This window comes from Lissotriton helveticus, chromosome 2_1, assembly GCF_964261635.1.
Source record: "Lissotriton helveticus chromosome 2_1, aLisHel1.1, whole genome shotgun sequence".
In the NCBI taxonomy this organism is placed as follows: Eukaryota; Metazoa; Chordata; class Amphibia; order Caudata; family Salamandridae; genus Lissotriton; species Lissotriton helveticus.
In genome coordinates, this window is record NC_136059.1 from 147,185,422 (window position 1) to 147,207,211 (window position 21,790).

Here is a 21,790-nt window from a genome sequence, read left to right on the forward strand (position 1 = left end):
TGAGGGACACTGAAGAGTTTAACATTGGAGTTACCACAAGGTCCACCGTCTTCTGAGTGACATCATTGACACAGGCGTCTGAAGGGAGGGGGCCGAGGAGTAATAATTCCCCTGGCCTCACACTCCTTCCCTACCCACATGCTGCAACATTTATTTATGGATTTTAAAACAAAGTTGCTAATACCACTTGACGGATCCGCCGTGATTTCTCTTTCCCTACAGGATATTATTTTGAAACACTGTAATGACGGGTGTTCGCCCTAAGAAGGGCCCTGGTTCAGTTTGCTGTCCATGCCTCGCAAAGGATTTGCCAAGTGCAGTTGTTTATGTATTTGGCCCGGTAATTGATTTCTCGCGAGAGTGATCGGTGTGATAGGGCTGATTTCACTACTCAGCCACGGACCAGGCCCTCCCGGCCTCCGTTGGCCACTCCTGCTTTAAATGAACAGGCTCTGCTGTCATTTATTTATTTATTTGTATTTATTTATTTATTTATTTTTTAAAATAAAAGAAAAGAAAAGAAAATTAAACCGGGCCCGGACGAGCATCAATGGCCTCTGAACGTGTGTTCTTCCAAATGCTGCTGCAGATCCAAGGAATGGAACCTTCCCGCCTCGGAGTTCTGCGCAACGTGATTGGCTCATTGACAGGCCTTACAACCAATCAACTTCGAAGGCTAAAGCACAACGGACTGAGACCACCGGAAATAACTGCCATCGCCTCCTGCTGCGCTGATGTGGAGAGGCAGGGCGCCCCCTAGTGCCGGAGAGGAGGAACTGCAGCGCCGTCTGACCGCCGCCCAGAGGGATAGAGGGGGCAGCGGCGCCCACCGGAGGGGGCAGGAGCGAGGCAGAATGTAACTAACTGTAAGTACAAGCTTGCTGGGGTAAACTGGTGCCATGTGGACTTTACTGTGTTGGAACGCTGCTCGCCCCAAATTTAGAGTTGAGAGTTAGCCCCCTTATCCAAACCTATTATTTATTACAATCTATACCCTGGTTGCCAGTACTCTGGTACCATAGCAAGAGTATCATGGACTGCAAGGAAGGAAATTCTCCCCTGGCTGCTGTTTGAATTGTAAAATACAACAATAATCAGGGTTAATTTGGACCCCCAGGCCTCTAGGCCCCAGTGCCACTGCACCTGCTGCACCAATGGAAGCTGCGTATCTGCACAGCACCTGTACCTGCCTCACCTCTTCCCTCCTGAGGACAACTTCTCTGCTGAAGTGACCTAAATACCTGAGGGAACAAGGCGGTCCTTTGAAGTAACAAGCGTAGCCTTTGAGGGGACAACCTACGTCTTGGAGGAGATAACAACTCAAGCCCTGGCCTCACCTGCCAGAGCATGGCACATTACTTACAAGGCACATGCGCGTGCAGGCCACTGGGTCAGCAGTGGCATATGGAGTGTCTTTTTGGCCTCAGTGCAAGAAGGGTAACTGACCCCACGGCTACTGTTTGAATTGCAAAATATATCAATAATTAGGGTTCAGAGGGCCTCTAGGCCCGGGTGCCACTGAACCTGCTGCACCAATGGAAGCCATGCCCCTGTGGGTCAGCTGGGGACCGCACGTCCCCCTGCCCTTCCCCTGCAAAGGGGAGGCGACAGAGAGAGTCTGTTATCTGGGTCAAAAGAGACCGAGGTGGGCAAGCAGGGAAGGAGACAGAGACCGTGCTGGGGGTCAGAAGAGACAGAGGTGGGGAAGCATGTAAGGCGACAGAGGGAGACTGTCCTGGGGGAAAGAAGCAGGGTAGGAAACAGAGAGAGACCGTGCCCGGGGGTCAGAAGAGACAGAGACGGGGAAGCACCGAAGGTGACAGAGAGAGTCAGTGCTGGAGGGCAGAAATTTCAGAGGTGGGGAAGCAGGGAAGACGATACCTGCGGTCAGAAGAGACAGGTGGGAAACCAGGGAAGGCGACAGAGAGAGACCGTGATTGGGGTGAGAAGAGAGAGAGGTGGGAAGGAGGCAGAGATAGACCGTGCTGGGTGTCAGAAGAGACAGAGGTGAGAAAGCAGGGAAGGTGACAGAGAGTGTCCGTCCTAGGGCGTCTGAAGAGGCAGAGGTGGGAAACCTCCAAAGGTGAAGGAGCGAGACCGTGCCGTGGGTCAGAAGAGACAGAGATGGGGAAGCATCAACGTTTACAGAGAGAGATTGTACTGGGGGAAAGAAGAGACAGAGGTGGGGAAGCACCAAAGGTGATAGAGAGAGACCATGCAGGGTGTCAAGAGAGACAGAGATGGGGAAGCAGGGAAGGTGACAGAGACCATGTTGGGGGTCCGAAGAGACAGTGGTGGGAAAGTAGAGAAGGCGCAGAGACCATGTTGGGGGTCAGAAGAGACAGAAGTGGGGAAGCATTGAAGGTGACAGAGATGGTGCTATGTGTCAAAAGTTGTCAGAGAAAGACTGTGCTGGGGCAGAATATGCAGAGTTGGGGAAAGCAAGGAAGGTGGCAGAGAGAGACCGATTAGGGGTTGGAAGAGACATGTGGGTGAGTATGGAAGGTGACAGAGAAAGACTGTGCTGTGGGTCAGAAGAGACAGAGGTTGGAAAGCAGCAAAGGTGACAGAGAGAGTCCGTGCTGGGGCAGAATACGCAGAGATGGGGAAGCAAGAAAGGTGGCAGAGAGAGACCGTCCTGGGGGTTGGAAGAGACAGGTGGGGAAGTATGGAAGGTGACAGAGAGACTGTGATGTGGGACAGAAGAGACAAAGGGGGAAAGCAGCAAGGGTGACAGAGAGAGTCCGTGCTGGGGCTCAGAAGATACAGAGTTGGAAAAGCACCAAAGGTGACGGAGAGAGATTGTGCTGGGGTCAGAAGAGACAGAGGTGGGAAGCTTGGAAGGCCACAGACAGTAAGTGACGGTGTGTGTGAAACTGCATCAGTCTCAACTCTCAAGAAAGAGAGTAGGCACATGGAGGATAGGTGTGGAATGGAGATGTGGATTGACAAGTGCCACTGAAGACAGCAGAGGTGGTTGAACACATTCATCGTGAGTGGTGGGAGCCAGTGTACAAAAGAGAGGGGTGCAGTAGATAATCTGTGGCAATCATGGGCTAACAGGTTCGCCCATGACTTCTCCACGCTTCCTACACAGACTTAGATTGACCTTTTATTACTTTAAGAACAGTGTTTCTCCCATAGGCAGTGTTGCCCATACACTGCCTTTATCTAGCCAGTGTATGCTTGGAGGTACTTTCATATTTTGCGTGAGTTCTCTGTGGCCTTCTGTAACCCTCAGCACCTCCTGTCTCACACCAGTATCCCTAGTTTAAGGATTCCTTTTCTGCTGAAACCGGCTTTGCTCTTTTTTTTCCCTTTCAAGAATGTGACTGTGTCTGTTCAGTCTAGTGTGCACATAGTCCATACTTCACTGATATCACTTTAGTTGCAGCCATGAACCCAGAAACAGAGGGGGCCCTCGGTACTGGACATTGCACTACATAGGCTTCCAGAGCTGAACACAGCACTGCAGAGGGGGCTCGCACGACTGGACATAACACTGTAGAGGGGTCTTCCAGAACTGAACAGAGCACTACAAAGGGGCTTCCATAAGTTGACACAGCACTGCAGAGAGGGCTTCCAGGACTGATCATGTACTAAACTTCTTTTTATGGGTAATTATACTAGACTGTATATTATGAAGTATATGTACTGCTTGTTTTTATGATTGATTCTTTTTAATCGAATAAAGGTTTGAAACTGAACTGAACTGACTGATCATGGCACTGCAGAGAAGGCTTCCACAACTGGACATAACACTGCAGAGGGGACTCCCATAAATGGACACAACACTGGAGAGGGGGCTTTCAGAACTGGACGCAGCACGGCAGAGGGGGCTCCCAGAACTAGATATAACACTGCAGAGGGGGTTCTCAGAACTGGACTCAGCACTACAGAGGGAGCTTCCAGGACTCGACACAGCAATGTATAGAGGGCTACCTGAACTAGACACAACAATACTGAGGGGGCTCTCAGAACAGGACACAGCACTGCAGAGGGGGTTTCCAGAACTGGACATAACACTACAGATGGGGCTCCCAGAACTAGATATAACACAGCAGAGGGGTCTCTCGGAACTAGACATAGCACTACAGAGGAGACTCCTGAAAACTGGACATAGCACTACATGGAGGCTTTCAGAACTGGACACAGTACTACACAGGGCTCTCAGAACTGGACACAGTACTACAGAGGGGGCTCTCAGAACTGATTTGATTTGATTTGATTTTACATTTTATAAAGCGCAGCGTATGCCCAAAGGCGTCTTGGCGCTGAAACCACAGCCTAGAATCCAAAGTACCAACTCATCATATTTATGCGAAACTTAATTTTTAAACAACCAGATTTTCAAACGACTTCTGAACAACATCAGGGAGTTACTATTTTTAATCTCTAAAGGAAGGGAGTTCCACACCTTAGCAGTCCTGAGAATGAAACTCCGCCCCCCCAGCGTAGCTGCCTGTACCTCGGGACTACCAATAGGTGTGCCAGTGCTGATCTTAGGTTTCTGGATGGGGAGTATTTCATTAGATGTGTTCTCAGATAAAGAGGCCCCTTCCCCTGTAGAGCCTTAAATGCAAGGCACTGGCCCTTGAATATAATTCTCTTCCCCACCGGCAACCAGTGGAGAGCCCCCAAACAATTAGTTACTGATTCATGTTTTGGGATATCCAGAATTAGTCTTGCCACTGCCTTCTGCATCGGTTGGAGTCTGAGTAAAAGCTGCGCCTGGAGTCCCATGTGTAAAGCATTTCCGTAGTCCAGCCGGGATATAGCCAATGCCATTACCACCGTTTTTAGGGTGTCTGTAGGAATAAATTGACGGATCTTCCTAATAATTTTTAGAATGCCCCAGAAAGTGGAGGTACATTTGTTAATCTGACCTTCGAAGGTCAGTCTTTGGTCAAATATTACCCCCAAGTTTCTAACCTTTGAAACTGGAGTTGGGCAGTCACCTAAGTCAGCCGGCCACCACTCTGGGGACCAGAAAGAGGTGTTGGGGCCTAGCAGCAAAACCTCTGTCTTTTCGCCGTTCAATTTAAGGCAGTTCTTCTGCATCCATGTATTGATCTGTAACATGCAGATATTAAAACGATCAGCTGTTTCCTCAATATTGTTTGATACTGAGATCACCACCTGTGTATCATCGGCATATGATATGACAGAGAAACCATATTGTCTAATGATTGCTGCCAGCGGGGCCACATAAATATTAAAAAGGGTGGGACTCAAGGATGAGCCCTGTGGTACCCCACATGGCAGATCAAAAGGTTTAGAAGCCCTACCGTCCATTTCTACCACAAATGATCTGTTTGTTAAGAATGATGTTAATAAATTGGTGGCGCTGTCTTGAAAACCCGATTCTTGAAGTCTGCCGATCAAGATTTCGTGGTTGACCGTATCGAAGGCCGCCGATAGATCTAACAAAATCAAGGCAGCCTTCTTTCCTTCATCCAGAGTTTATCTTAATTCTTCTGCTGCCATCATCAAGGCAGTCTCGGTCCCATGACCTTCTCTAAAACCGAACTGAGAATGATCCAGTAGTTCTTCTTCTGCAATAAAGGACATGATCTGCCTATTAATCAGATTTTCCAGCACTTTGGCAGGATAAGGAATCCTGGAAATTGGCCTATAGTTTTTAGGTTCTGAGGGGTCCATATTAGCTTTCTTTAACAAAGACCGAACCGAAGCCATTTTCCATGATTCTGGAAAAATGCGTGATTGAATTACTTCTAGGAAAATAATCCTAAATTGCTCACTGATCAGTTCTGGACAAAAATGAAAGATTTTTGGAGGGCAAGGGTCTGACGGAGCTCCTGCCTTCGGTATTTTTACTACTTGGGCAATCTGATCCTCCGTTAGTGGGAGAAAAGAGAAAGTTTTATCAGTAGATGGAAGATAGCTCCCTAGCGTTTTTATCCCCATAGGGCTGTTTATACTATCTCTAAAAGTTTTATACACTGCCTCCACTTTGTTATTAAAAAATTCTCCAAGAATGTTACAGAAATCTGGATTCGCTATCTTCTGTAGATTCCTTGGGAGCTTAGCTAATTTTTTGACTGTCAAAAGAATTTTTTACAGTGGAACCTTCTTGAGTTCAGCACCTAACATCTAATAGCTCCGGATGGTGATTAATGCCCCACAGATTTCACAGGGGTTTGTGGGCATACTGAATGGCACCCACTGTAACAGTGCTTGATCCTAAGGGAACACAGCAAGTTAAAAATAACAGCACATATGCACCACAGAAGTCTAACATAAAACAAGTTGAGATTTGGTCTGTAGTTACAATGAATCAAGGAAGATCAGAGTTCTTCAGTTTGGTTTCTTTTATTTCAAAGTGGAACATTGAGACACCATACAGCCGACACGTTTCGTCCCTAAAAGGGACTTCTTCAGGGCTATTTAGACAAAAACATATAAACAACATATATAAGACATATATAAAACATTTATAAAAGTGTTGGTATTTATACAGTGATATAAGAGCGGCCTAGCCAGAGTATACAACATGTTTTAATGTTTAGCAAGTTTGACAAACTTAACGTAATGTTACCCATGTCTGGCTAGAGCAGATCCATTTTTAATTTATAAAGAACTAGAAAAAGCTTAAACAGACAAACTGCTAAAACAAAGAAAAAATGCAAAACATCTCTTCATGTCCAATGGTTTTAGTTATTGGGTCCAAGACTAATGATTTGTTAAAACATTTTTATAATTCAATACAACATTGTTACTTGAAGGATTTGTTACAGAGAGAATATTGAGAGGGAAAGAAAAAAGAGAAAATGGAAATGTGAGAATCAACAAAAGTTGAAGGCAAATCATTGCTCGTAATGCATTTTTCATATTACAATGCATCAGTGAGGCTTAAAATATCAGTTGTGTTGTAAGGTCCAACAAGTGGCAACATGGCCTTACCAAATGTTTAGTACAGGACCTTCGGTGGAAACGGAGGAAAAAGGAAAAGAAAAAACAGAAGAGTTAAGGCTGAAATATACCTTATCACAGGTCAAAGCGTCTTCAGGAAAGCAGTGTGATAGATGAAGCAATCTGAAGCAGTGGCGTACTTCTCGATGGAAGGGATCGTCTTGTCAGGTCTGATAGTGTGAGATGTCACAAATGAAACGACCTATCCATGGTATTACAGCAAAGGTCATAGATCGCCGAGTGTCATCATAGATCGAAAACAAGAACTTACTAGGAACAGGAGATCCAATAGTAATGTAGAGAAAGGGTATCCGTAAGAAATGATAATGTTGCCAATATTTGAATATGTAAACCGATAGGTCTATAGAAAGAAGTGGATCTGTAGGAGAGAGAGGGAAGAAGGGGAGCCATAGTTAATGTCCCCCTAATAGGGAATAATCTCAGCAATAATCAGAGAAGCTTAAGTTTGAGAAGCGCATACAAATTGAAGTTCAACCTGTCCGCAAAACTACCAAGGCGAGTTTAATAACTCAATCCTAGTAAGCATACTTAAAAACACGCTAATCATTGTGTAGGGGGCCATGGAGGGTGAGAACAAAAGATGGTATAATCAGCGGAATTTAAAAGTATAAGGGTCCTGCTATTTGGTAGTTTGACGCTGATTATAAAATATAATATAAATGGACGAGAGGCCTCATATAATAAGAAAGCAACCTCATTTTGTTAAGGCCTTTAATGCTCTGGCGAGCGATTTGGCGCAAGGATGAGACAGTGTTTAATCAACTTTTTATCAAGGACTGCCTCAACCTGGATAATTGCACCAAGATACCATGGGTTAAGTATGTTGTGGACAGTTTTCAGGCTATTTATGGGCTCAACATATTGGTAGATCCCTGTTCCGCTGGAAACATCTCTAAACAAGATATGAAAAATATTTTTATGTTGTATAGAACCCAAAAACGTTCAGCCGCGAATGGTTGCCTTACCACAGTTCAACTTTATAATAAATATATTGAAAGTGAAGGCTACCAGCAGTACTTGAGCCTGATAACTAGACCAGCCCATAGATTTGTTTTAACTAGACTCAGATTTGGAACGGCTCACATTTTGGTGGCCTTCCCCCAGCAAAAAAAGCCCCCTGTTGGCCCTTGCCCTTGTGATGGGCACTTGAAACAAAGCACCCTGCATTTTATGCTAATTTGCACACTTTTTTTTAACGTTAGGGTTATTTACTTGAAACCATTGTACGTAAAGTATGGTATTTATAATGTGGATGATGCCATGAAGTTGCTTTACAATATGAATTCACCGGGCAAATGTTTTTATATTGCCACTTTATATGTAAATCTATTCAGTCTAGAAAAAAGCATGATATTTTAAACATTCGTATATTTTACCCGACATTTTCTGTATTGTATTATATTTTGCTTGTGTGCTTTTATGGTCATTGTTTATCATGTACCGAATAAAGCTTCATGAAATGAAATAAATGAAGAAAGCAACAGTCTTCTTACCTAGATAACATCCATATTACAAGTACAGTCCCACCGCATGAAGACACTGTTGTCAAATGGTGAGAAGTGTGGACAAGGCCCAGATCTATGAAAATGTCAAAGAGATAAACAAAGGGATATTAAAACCCCCTAAGAGCAATGTCTGTGCTTAATGTATGATAACATGAGAGATGCCATCCCGGAAAAATGGGCAATATGAGTACAATTCACCTGTGTTTTTGACTGTATTAAATAATTCCTTACTGGAGTTTTTTGATTCCTGGATTTTTTGTGTAAAATATATGCTTTTCTTCTCAACAATCATTTTTTTGTAATCTGGTAGGGTAGTTGCATATTCTTTTTTCCTTGCCTCTGCGTAGTCCATTCTCCATGCCCTTTCAAATTTTCTACATACTTTTTTCTGTTCTCTAAGCTTATCAGTGAACCAGGGCTCCGACGGCCTTTTCCTTTTCGATCGTAATCTCTTTTTGGGGACAGCTGAATCTATCGCTGTCTTGATCCAGGAATTTACCTCATTAACCATATTATCAACACCTAATTCTAGAATTGGCTTAGTCGTTATTAGTTGAGACTGAAAATTTGAAGAATTGATATTATTCCAGTCCTGATAAATGACTATACCCGGAGTTATTGATGATGTCATTGGTTGCAGGGTATCCCGTATTGTAAATATAATAGCTTGGTGATCTGACCAGGTCACCGGGATGACTTCTGACACTTCTATCCTGTTATTGGACAAAATATTCCATCCAATGTATGTCCTGCCTTATGTGTCCCTTGTTTAACTAACTGTCTCAGGGAAAAGCTAGCCATTCCGTCTATGAATGTAGTAACGTTGTTATCTACCTTTTCCAGGTGATAATTGAAATCTCCTAGGACTGTATAGTCTGAGCTGTTTATGCTGTTTTCCAAAAAAGGACTAATATTTTCCATCAAAAAGGCTTGGGCTTTTGGTGGGCAAAATAAAAGAAGCCCTTTGAAGGAGTAATTGTTATTAATTTTTATCTGGAAGGGCAGACATTCACAGTCTTGTGAGCAATTGCTCATGCCTGCCGTTATTCTCAAGCCTTCCCAGGCAATGATTGCAAGCCCCCCTTCCGATTGTGTGTTCTATCAGCTCTTATCATGCTGTAGTGGGTGGGAGGCGCTAAAAGCAGATCCGGATCCGCTGCTGTATCTGCCCAGGTCTCCGTTATGAAAGCTATGTCTATCTGCTGACTCTCAATCAACTCCACTAGTCCAACACCGTGCTTCACTAACAAACGTGCGTTGATTAGTACTGCTTTTACCCCAGTGTCTGAGTTAGAGTTAGTAGCCCTCTTAGTCTTTTTAATCTGAGAGCTTAGATTCCTCGGTAGCTCAAATATGAAATGCATGTGGCATTTTACACAACTCTTCAGTTCTTTCCTTAGATCAAGAGCTGCATAGCAGCAAATGTTCGGATTTTGCCTCAGCATGTGAAGTTCTTCTCGTGTATAAGTAATCACCTTCCAGGCTGTTGTAGAAAAATAATTTACAACAAGGGTTGTAGAAAAATAACCAGGTGTATGGGCGCTAGGCGCAGAACCGGCGCGGACGGGCGCAGACGGGCTTGCCTTTGGCGCGCCTTTGGTGAGCCCGCTGCGCGCATCCGCTGCGCGTTCGCGCTATCCCCATTCTAATCCCCTTGCCTGAAAACGACTAGCCCACTCACCCAACTCCACCCAAGATGGCGGTGGCGCGACTCAGAGCGGACCCCGGGACAGGAGAACCCTCCAGGCGTCGCCTCAAACTTTGCTCTTAGTAAGTGCAAATTGGCAAGTATTTTAAAGTTAAGGTGCAATTTGGCGAATTATTGTAAAATTAAAAACATCCAAAGTTAAAATTTCGTAAATTCAAAGTTTAAAGTGCTAACGCGTGGTCTCTCCCGGCCCACGCCTCAGGAGGACTCTAACTGGACATAACACTATAGAGGGGGCTCTCAGAACTGGACTTAACACTATAGAGGGGGCTCTCAGAAGTAGACATAGCACTGCAGAGCGGGGAACCAGAACTGGACATAGCACTATAGAGGAGGATCTCAGAACTGGACCCAGCAGTGTAGAGTGGGCTTCCAGGACTGGACACAGCTCTGTATAGAGGGCTATCAGAACGAGACACAACAATACTGAGGGGGCTCTCAGAACTGGATATAGCACTGCAGAGGAGGATCACAGAACTAGACATAACACTTCAGAGGGATCTCTCAGAACTGAACATAACACTACAGAAGGGAATTCTAGAAATGAGCATAGGATTGCAGAGGAGGGCTTCCAGAACTAGACAATGAGTCTTCCAGAATTGGAAACAGTAATGCAGTGGAGGTTCCAGTACTGGACACAGTTGTAGGAGAGTAGGGTCTGCTTCCTATGGTCATCCCCACTTGTTGCTGTGATTCTCTGGTTTTTCGACTTTAGTGTGGCTGTGGGCCTGCTAATCAGACCCACAGCCCAGCTGTTCTCTCTCTAAATTGATACCGTGTACTTTAGGTACATACCAGATTGGTTACTGGGTCACCCTTGTGAGCCCTTGTATAGTGTACCCTAGGTACCCAGGGCATAGGTGCACCATAGGCCTACCAGGGGCTGCAGCATGTATTGGGCCCCTCCTGGTTTGCCTTCCAAACTGACACCACAGGTCTGTTCCCACAGCCTGGGTAAAGTGGTGTAATCACTCCTTACTTAGATATAGTATACCTATATCTACCTTTATATATAGACACATATACACCTATAAGCCACTCCTATGGTAGGCCTCGACAATCCTGGAGGCAGAGTGCTTGGTTTTATGTGAGAGGGTGCCCTAGCATGAGCTGAGCCCCTCTGCAGCTTTCGGAACCATCTCCTTATAGCTGTTCTATGATATAGCCATACCATATACTCTTAAGTGCATTATGATCCTCGTGGTAAATGCTAACTTTGGTTTGGCTTTATCAAAACATGTCATGTAAGGTGTCAAACACTTTGGAATACTACCTCCACTGCCAATTCTGACAGCGGGGGTAGCATTCCACTCTTCTAGAGGGAGAAGACATGTAGTTACTGCTTTACCCGGTTAAAGTTAAACAGAGCCTCAGCATCACAAAATGGATGCTGCTGCCACAGATACGAGTCTGACCTCCCGCTGCTGGACAAAACTCCGACAGGGGAGGCCTGGACAATAGGTTTCCTGTCCCCAGACAGGGTTTTGTTTATTGGGGCAGGGAGGGCTGCATCAGCAGATGCTTTTTCAGACACTGCCTGGGGCTCACAAGGTGCTCCATGCATAGCCCGGTTCAAACCAGTTGCTGGGGCACTCCAGCCCTGCTCTGGCGCAAAACTGGACAAAGGGAAAGGGGTGTAACCACCCCCTTCTCAGGTCCACCAATAGGAGGGACCTAGTCAGGTCATCCAGCCCCCATTCTTAGTATAAGTATAGATACTCCTGGACGAATCTTTGAAAGACATATCTTGGACCTTCGACATTCCATTCTGACTGGAAGATGGAAGACATCTCCCTTGTGGTCAATGAGTGATCACCCTGTGCAAACAGGCACCAACAGCAACTTCGCCAGTCTGCAGTTTCAAGGCTCTCATCTGAACCCGAAGACTCTGCGACTCAAGAACTGAACTTCCAGACTTCCCTGACCCCGACCTACATCCACAGCAAAGCTGAGACCCATGGCGGACACGAAAGACGTGGGACCGGATATCTTGGACATCCTGCATTTTGCTACCTGCACTCCTTTCCTGAAGCCTCAGTAAGTTGTGAATTGGGGTACAAGAAGCCCCAGCCCGAGCACCATTTGCACCGAAGCCCAGGCCCCCACACTTCGCGAGTGTCCCGTGGGCCCCTCCTTTGCATTTGAGCTCGACTCGTCTTCCAGGTTCCTTGTCCATTGGCTAGTGATCCCGCTGAAGACGCCATCTTGAATTTAACTTGCTTTCCTGGTTGCTCTAGGCTTGCTCCAGCTTCCCTGAAAAGGAGAAGCGCCACAGACCGTGCTGGTCTGCAACAGAGCCAATCTTGACATCCTGTGTGGGTTGCGGTTACCAAGGCTTGTTGGGTCCAATCCGGATACCGACACCGCAGTCATCTAGATCCATTATGGGGCAGCTAGAATCCAGCGCCTGGGCATTGTCGATGCCTCCTGGACCTCGTGGCTGAAGAGACAAACTCACCTTCTTTCCCTTCAAGCACCCGACATCGCCTGGTTCCTTCCTGGTACCTTCCTGGTAACTGGCTAGTGACCCAAACTCTGTCCCCTCTGCTTTTAGGTTCTTCACATCACCGATCCACCCTTGGATCCACCCGAACACTTTTCCTCTGGTCACCTGCAGCACTTCTTGACAGCTCTCCATAGAAAACGACGACGAAACCCGACATGAAATGACACCTCTGCACCCGGCTTCCCTGGGTGAGGTAACACTAGTACTCCGGTGCTCCCGTGGGTCTTGACTCTCGAAGTGTCCTAGTTTAAAATGGTTCCATCCTAATCCATCTGGAAGTGTCCTTAAATTGCATATTTGTAACTCTTCGTTTCCCATAGAAAGTCAATGGTAACCCGCGTCTGTGTTTAGACACTGTACCCGTCTCCCGTGGGCCTCCTACTTCCTAACATGTGGTTGTTTAGTGTAGCCCCAGCGATTCCACAGGCCCCAGGCCTGCTTTCTAACTCTCACGTGGTATTTATACCACTTTCTTAGTATATGGTTTGTGAGGCCCCTAGGGCATAACGTATACTGTGCAACTTATCGTATATTAACTGTGTGAGTTGTATTGTATTTTGACCTCTGACCTCATAAAGAATGCAGAGGGGTTGTGTTTAGAATAAAAACATATATATTTATAGTACTGCAGGTGAGACCTCCAGAACTGTATTCAGTATTGCAGATGAGACCTCTGCAACTGGCTATGGTGCTGCAGGTGTGGCCTCCAGAACTGCCCAGAGAACTGCAGATGACGTTTCAAGAACTGTTCGTAGTACTTGTAAGATATTGGGTTGTTAGTTGAGAGGGGTAAGAGCCCCACTCAAGTAATAAACACAATCCTTGTCAGGGTGAACCACAAATGTCACTTATTAAAGCGATGCTTAACTTCCTGGTAGCTTGGAACAAAAGCAGCCAGACTTAACTTGGGGGTAGTGTGCAAAGTATTTATGCAGCACTCAAACAGTAATAAATTGAAAACACAACCGTAGAAACATTTCAAACCAATTTAGATAACCAGAGAAGATTTTAATAAATCCAATGACAGCAAAATGACAAACATTTAACCCCTTCGACGCTCATGACGAGCTGGGCTCGTCATGAGGTAGCCTCCTCGCACGCTCATGATGAGCCCAGCTCGTCATGTAAAGTGCGGTTTTAAAAAACTCAGCACAGGAGCGGAATTTCGCTAGCGCGCATGCGGTTAATAAGTAGAACTGGAGTAATTCATTTTTCAAGTTGTAAGTAAAAATAGTGCCAAAAAACACAAAGCACCAATCATGTTTGGCAGGTCAAGCTGGACCGGATCAAAGTCAAAATTCAGGTCAACCACGATGGAGGGCGGGTTGGATACAGGAACCAGGTTAGTCCCAGTGGAAAGTTTACCTTATAACTTAGTCCAGTTCAAGGTGAGGAGCCTCAATTGGAGTTTTAGCAGGGGACTGCGTCATGATTGTTCGCTGATGCACTGAGCTGGTCACCTGTCTGAGCTTCTTATTGGACGGAAATGTTGTTGTTGTTGATGTGAAGACCACTGTGCGGCTGCTGTCCTGAGTCTATAGTTGGGAAGTTGAGTCAGCAGTCCGGATGCAGGTACCAGGTTGGCTTCGGTGAAGTCCTCTCATGTTCACGAGGAGACTGAGATCCATTCTTTTTTGAAGCGAAGACACCAGAACCTCTGAATTTTCACCTGGAGTCCAGTTCTTGCAATTGTTAAGTTGGAGGAGTACACTAGTGTAGCCAAAGGTCCGGACTTGCGGGGAAAGGGCTCCTCTTGGGCATCAGGACTCAATCCAGCAGAGGCCAGCAGCACGGTCCAGGCGGGTCCAGTTGGTGCTGGTCAGCTGGGTAGAGGAGGGCCTTTGGAAACTTGTTGTGTCCCTGTAGCTCAAACAGGAGATAAGCCAAATGACCATTGAAGTTACTTCTGGAGTCCTGGGTGCAAGGTAAGAAGGTCCAGTCTTCCTTCAGGCTGCAGACAACAGGACAGCCCTTCTTCTGAATCTCCACAGGACTGGTAGGTGCCTGATGAGAGGTTTTCAGGGTGCCAATGGTATACCCAGTGGTAGCCTGTGTGTGGGGGGCACCCACTTTGTCTAACCCTAAACTTGTTCGGTTCAGTTTTTTCCCCTACCCCTGTGTCTTGCACTAATATGTCTAGGGTAACAATGGGCAGACAATCTCCGGTGTGGGCTGCATTTGCCAGTGACAGAGCATGCATCTTCAAAAGTCATGAAGGGGTGGGTACAAGCCTTTAGGCTACCTTTCACAGCTCAGGAAGGGCTGAACACAACCTCCAAGCCATCTTGCTCAGCAGAGGAAATTTTTCCCCACACCCTAGACCATGTTGTTCCCTTTCTGAAGGGAATACGCATCACACATCAGAAGAGCAATTAACAGTCATGTGACCCTGGAAGCTGGTGGAAGGGCACATTCAGTTTTGGCCAAAATATTCTAACTTTCTAAAAGTGCCAGTTTTAGAATAGTAATTTAAAATCTGACTTTACCATTAATGATGATTTTGAATTACAATTCAAGTGAGTGGAAAAAATATATCTCTAGCTGCTCTCAGATTGGATATATCACTTATTATGTGTAATAAGGTAACCCACTTAGTCTATGGGAGAACTAGCCTTGCTGCAGTGAAAAACAACTGTGGGAATGTTTCACTTCCAGCATAAGGGAAACTTAACTACACAAATCCTACTTTTTAAATACCATGCACCCTGCCCTATGAGCCTTTAAGGCCTACCTTAATTGGGACTTACAACCTGTGAAAGGGAAGGTTTAAACTTTGCAAAAGGTTCATTTTGCCAGGTCAAAGTGGCAGTTTTACAACTGCACTACAGGCAGCAGTGCCAGGCCTGAGACATGTTTTGATGTGCTGCTTTAGTGGGTGGCACGATGACTGTTGTGGCCCACTTGTATCATTTATTTAACAGGCCCTGAGTACATGTAGTGCCTTTAAGTAGGGATTTAGAAACAAATTAAATGTGGCAATTAGGTTTACATCAATTGTATCATATTTGGAAGGGAGAGCACAAGCAGTTTACCATTGGTTAACAGGGGTAAAGTGTGCAGAGCCCTAATGCTAACAAAAATGGGTTCAGCTAAATACATTAGGTTAGTGAAAGCATTTCCACACAAAAGATGATCATTTCCAACACTCCTGCAGATGAGGCCTCCACAACTGAACATAGTAAGCAGATGAGGCCTCCAGAGTTGGATCTAGCATTCCAGAGTGGGCTTCCAGAACTAGCCAGAAGAACTAGACACAGTACTTCAGATGAGGTTTCCAAAACTGTACAGAATACTGTAGCTGAGACCTCTAGAACTGTATATTGTTGGGCCCTTAGGTTGGTAGACAGTCCACAGTACTGCAGATTTAGCCTCCACAACTAGACATAGCACTGCATAGGAGACTTCCAGAATGGGGCACAGTGCTGCAGAGGAGGCTTCTGGGACTGGACACCATACTGCAGACGAGGCCTGCAGAACTGGACATAGTACTGCAGATGTGGCCTTCAGAACTGGACAGAGACCTGCAGAGGGGGCTTCCAGAACTGGACACCGTACTGCAGATGAGGCCTTTAGAACTGGACATAGTACTGCAGACGTGGTCTTCAGAACTGGACAGAGACCTGCAGAGCGGGCTTTCAGAACTGGACACCATACTGCAGATGAGGCCTTTAGAACTGGACATAGTACTGCAGACGTTGCCTTCAGGACTGGACAGAGACCTGCAGAGGGGGATTCCAGAAGTGGAGAGAGAAGGCTTAAAAAACTAGAAACAATACTATATATATGAGGTATCCAGAACTGGACACAGCAATCCAGAAGAGGCCTCCAGTGCTGTGCCCAGTACTGCATATGAGGCCTCTGCCACAGGACATAGTGACATCAAGCCCCATTATTTATAATGTGCCTTTTTGCTGTTTTTATAATATTTTTTGTAGTTGTTTTAGATGTACTGAGAAACAGGTTGTTCCTGTAGTAATAAAATACTTTTTGCTTAAAAGTGTTAATTCTTTTTAGTGCAGTGAGTGTGTGATACTGTGAATAATGAAATTAGCTTGTTATCGTTACCATGGTGCCTCTGAACTTTTCAGAGGGATTGTAAGTAACCCAAAAGTAATATCTTAATTTCCATAACACATTGAATAGTCCTCTGCAGGGCTACACTAACCTGTCTTTCACATTCATCTTTAGTGCTTTGAACCATGGTCACCCGTGGGTGGGAAAGTATACCTTGTAGAGCTACGCCAAAGTTGTGGCTTACGCAACAATACTACTACAGATGTGGGCTCAAGAACTGGACATAGCTCTGCAGATTGGGCTTCCAGAACTTGGAAAGCACTGCAGAGGAGGTTTCAAGAACTGAGGCTTATGTATTAGAAACAGCATGAATATGAAGTTTCCATAACTCCTCCTGTCCCGCTCTCCCATGCTGTTGCACTGCTCTGCTTCCACCCCATTTTTCTTAGTGCTTTCTCCTGCTTTTCCCTCATTGTTACTGCTTTCTCCTTGTTTTCTCCCCATTTTTCTGAGAGCCTTCTCCCTCCTTTTGCCTAATTTTTCGCTGCTTTCTCCTTCCATTCACCCCATTATCCTGAGTGCTTTCTCTTGCTTTTGCCACATTTTTTCTGCTTTCTCCTCCCATTCCCCAATTTTTCTGATTGTTTTCTCCTGCTTTTCCCTTGTTTTTTACTGCTTTCCCCTTGTTTTCTTCTCCATTTTTCTGAGTGCCTTCTCCCTGCTTTTGCCTAATTTTTCACTGCTTTCTCCTTTCGATCACCCCATTTTTCTGAGTGCTTTCTCGTACTTTTATCCCATTTTTACTGCTTTCTCCTCACTTTCCTCTATTTTTCAGAGTACTTTCTCCTGTATGTCCCTCATTTTTCACTGCTTTCTTCTTTCTGTCCGCAGGTTTTTCTGATTGCCTTCTCTTACTTTTGCTTCATTTTTTATTGCTTTCTCTTTCCTCTCTCCCATTTTTCTCTGTGCTTTTTCCTGCTTTTCTCTCGTTTTTCACTGCTTCTCCTTATTTTTTCCTCATTTGCTGCTTCTGCCAGTTTTCCTGCCTCCCGAATCCCAGAGCCCCTACCTCCTCCCAGAATCTACGTAATGGAGGCCACCACGCAACCCCATTGAGCAGGTCCCACGCCCAGCTCCCCCGTGCTGCTGCACCACTCTGCTTCCTCCCTGTTTTTCTGAGTGCTTTCTCCTGCGTGTGTCTCATTTTTTACTGCTTTCTCCTTCCTTTCCCCCATATTTCCAAGTGCTTTCTCCTACTTTTGCCCATTTGTTTACTACTTACACCTTTCTCTACCCCGTTTTTCTGAGTGTTTTCTCCTTCCTTTGCCTCATTTTTCCCTGCTTTCTCCATGAAGCAGCTAGCAACTCTAGCACCTTGAGACCTTCTCGGGTGATTTGCCGCACTTTATAAATCCTTAGTGATGACTGAATACAGTGGGCATTTTTACAAGGAAATGGCAGAGCACAAAATTTGCAGCACTGTGCTCCCCATTTCTAAAATGCAGGGATGTGCCGTATTTACAACAATATGGCGCACCCCTGTGTGGTTCCTAGCACCAAAAATAGCTGCCTAGCGCCTACACAGACACTTTTTTTCCATAGTGCAATGGTGCCTGCTTTGCAGGGAATTTCTGTTTTTGTGCAGGAAGGTGTCCCTTCCTGCACATAAACAATCAATAATGGTGGTTTGCTCTTTCTATGTGTGCAGCAGAAAAAGCAAAAATGAGAAGAAATAAAAGTATTTCTCCTCGTTGCACCATTCTAATGCCTGCTTTTGCCTAGCATTAGTTTTTGCCACTGCCTCATATTTACACATACTGGTAAATCTGGGGCCGCGTCGAAAGTAATGGGTGTGGTGGTGTAACTCCCGCAGCAACACCGATGGCACGCCACATTCACACAGAAAAATGTGTGAAAGGGTACCATATTTACAAAGCAGCGTTAATCCACAAAAAGTGGCATAACCCCTCTTTGTAAATATGGAGCAGGGCATTGCACCCCTGGAATGTCGGTAAAATTGACGTTCCTGTGGCACAATCCCCTTGTAAATATGCCCCAGTTTTGCATAGGAGGCCTCCAGAAGTGGATTCAGTACTGGAGATGGGCTTCCAGAACTGGTCACGGTACTGAAAAAGAGACATGCAGATCTATCCACTGTACAGCAGATGAGGTCTCCAGAACTGTACACAGTACTGAAGGTGAGGCTTCCTCAACTAGTACTGCTTATAAATGGCAAAACTGTACTACTAAGCTCTATGCAAAACAGGCCAATAATGTAAGTACTTAACAGTAACAATATTTGATATGGTGCTTTATACTGCATTTCTGCCATTTCTAAGCACTGTCAGTAAAAAAATTACGATTAACCAACGTGTGGCTTTCATTTACTGGCATGGAAAAACTGGAAGGCTGAGTCTGCTGTGCAAGGATTCATACTACTAACCTGCAAATCACAACATTATCAGTAAGTAGCAATGAGTTCACTGTGCCATCCTACTGGCCTCATAAAACAGGCTAATAGTATGTTTTTAACACTATCCTATTGCATATTGTTTTCACAATGGATGCTGTGCTCTCTTTTTTTCAAGGTATTGGAACATTTATTCCTTTGTAGACAGCTGCGGTATAGTCCCCTCTGCCGATGCCATACACCAGTAGTGTCATTACAGAGATACTGGGAGTGTAATTTGTGGTGCTGCCAACATGTCTCTTGTAGATTAGCACCATAACCTCATCCCTCTAAAGTGTATTTATTTACCTGTTCAGCCTCTGTCATTTACTGTATCTTCCCTAATTCCAATGGCGTCAGTGCTAAATTTGTAAAAAATGAGTGCCAGCACCCTTTTCAGAGGCCACGACAGCTCTCACCACCCATTGCCCCTGACATTGCTGCAAATGACAGTACCAACACAACCACTAACCATCACATTGCTACAAGTGTGCCAATTCATTATAGCCCAGGCCCCGAAAGCTATAGTAATAGCGTGGGATTAAGGATCAAAATCGCCCGCCACAGCCACATCTCCGAACACCTACGAGAACTCCACTGGCTTCCAGTCAACAAAAGAGTCTCCTTGAAGCTCCTCACACATGCCTACAAAGCCCTCCATGACGTGGGAACAGCATTCCCGAACCACCGCCTCTCATTCCACGTACCCACCGGACACCTCCGCTCCGCCCAAAAGACCCTTGCCACCGTCCCTCGAATCAGCAAGACCAGAACCGAAGGAAGATCCTTTCCTACCTCACCGGGAAAACCTGGAACACCCTACCTTTCCACCTCAGGCTATCCCTGTCGCTGACGCAATTCAGGAAGGATCTCGTGACCTGAATCTCAGCGCCCAGTCGCACTTGCAGCCCCTCAGCACCTTGAGACCCTCACTGGTGAGTAGCTGCCCTTAACAAATACTGACTCATTGATTGAGCAGTCATTTTTAATGTATAGTGTATTAATAATAAACAACCGGTGCTGTGCTCATCTGTAAATTAGACAAACAGTTTCACTACGCGGCATACTGTCATAAGTACAGATGTCGACAATTAATTTCCAGTGCCTAGCGCTTGAAATCATGGCTCAAATAAGCACTGAGTGGCCTCCACCCTAGAAGGACCTCTGATAAATGTTTCCTTGTTTGGTAGGTGCATCGCTACAGCAGAAGATTGCTAGCAGACTACAGCATGTGCCTGAGTTCTCCAATGAAAGGAAGCCAGAGTGCTATTGAGAAAAGCAACCTAGGTGCTTTAGTGAAAGGGAGCTCTGTTTTTTTAGAGGGGGAAATTAATGATTAACTATGTGACTTTTTGAGACATCTTTCCTATAAGCTAGAGGTGTAGGCTAACGGATAGAGCTGCCACCCTAGGAACTCGGAAACATCTAGTGATTCTAGGCAAATCACTTAGTCTAAGGCTCTCATGTAAAGTGCTCTGATGCCATTGGGCAAGTTCACACTATATAACTATAAAAATAAATTAACTATAAATGTATTTATTTAATTATATTGTAATAATAAATGACTACATAATATATTGTAACAATAAGTAATGTAACAATTAACGTTATTAAAACTAATAACATTTATTGTTGCAATATTTTAAAGTCAAAATATGTTATTAAATCTTTTATAATTAAATAATAAACAGGTACTTTTTATATTTTTTAACTTAAATTTATATTTATTTTTAACTATTTTAGTTTCATTTATGGTGAAGTTTTATTTTAATGCACGAACTCCATTATTTTCTATGGGAGGGTGTAGCAGTACCATGAGTAGTGCTTGACTAACTACAAAAGTGTAAAATGCCACAAAAGAGTAGTTTGTGAATACCAAAAAGTAGTAAACTTACTCAAATGTGCAAACTTCCTCAAAATTGTAAGTTACCTATGTGAATCAGGCCCATAGTGTACGTATTTCCAGTTTATGAAAACTGGCACAATAAGTCAGTTAAGGAAAATATTGTTTTATATGTTGTGCACAGTCCTTGATTTAAAATAAGGTAAAATGCCAGAATTTTGATAATACAACAGTGAATGTGGTCACAAGCTGAGCTTTGACACCTGGAGTCAGGCCACGGCGTGTGCACAGGTCCTAGTTTTTTTAAGCACATGTGGGAGATTGCAGATATCAGGTGTGTTAGGATCAACTGCGAAATCAATGGTAGAGGTCATATAAGGAATGTAAGAAACATAAAGGAGAGCAACTTAAGAACGTTGAGCATGCACTCTTATCTCTTGCAAGAATGAATGAACATCTTAGCTTTGGGGAAGATAAAATATGAAAACATTAAAGTACAACAGCACAAGAGACAGCTATGCAATTCTTGTCAAAAACAGCCGATGTATGTGCATTGCGAAGATGAAGAGAATTTATAGATAGGGCTCTACAATACCACTTTATAAGAAGTAAAATTACAAAGTCAGGACAAGGATCTGTGGTTATATCAGCAGAAAGGAAGTAGGTTTAGGAAGAAAAACAGGAAAATGATAAAATTTAAGGCACTATAAGTATGATAACAAATGAGGCAGTACCTGAGAAAATAATAAAACAATTAATTCATAGCGAAAAGTAAGCCTCAATCAAAGAGGAGGTAAAGGCAGCTTTGTGA

General features: G+C 44.7%; 1 protein-coding gene across 5 annotated transcripts in view; it reads left to right on the forward strand.

Moving 5' to 3' along the window:
• Nucleotides 1-705: 705 nt before the first annotated feature.
• LOC144817808 (uncharacterized) overlaps nucleotides 706-21,790 on the forward strand; it is a 233,998-nt gene continuing 212,913 nt past the window's right edge. For all 5 annotated transcript variants that reach the window (XR_013606982.1, XM_078674637.1, XM_078674638.1 and 2 more), the window contains exon 1: nucleotides 706-866. The gene's annotated coding sequence lies outside the window, so the exon portion shown is untranslated. The remainder of the gene's footprint in view (nucleotides 867-21,790) is intronic.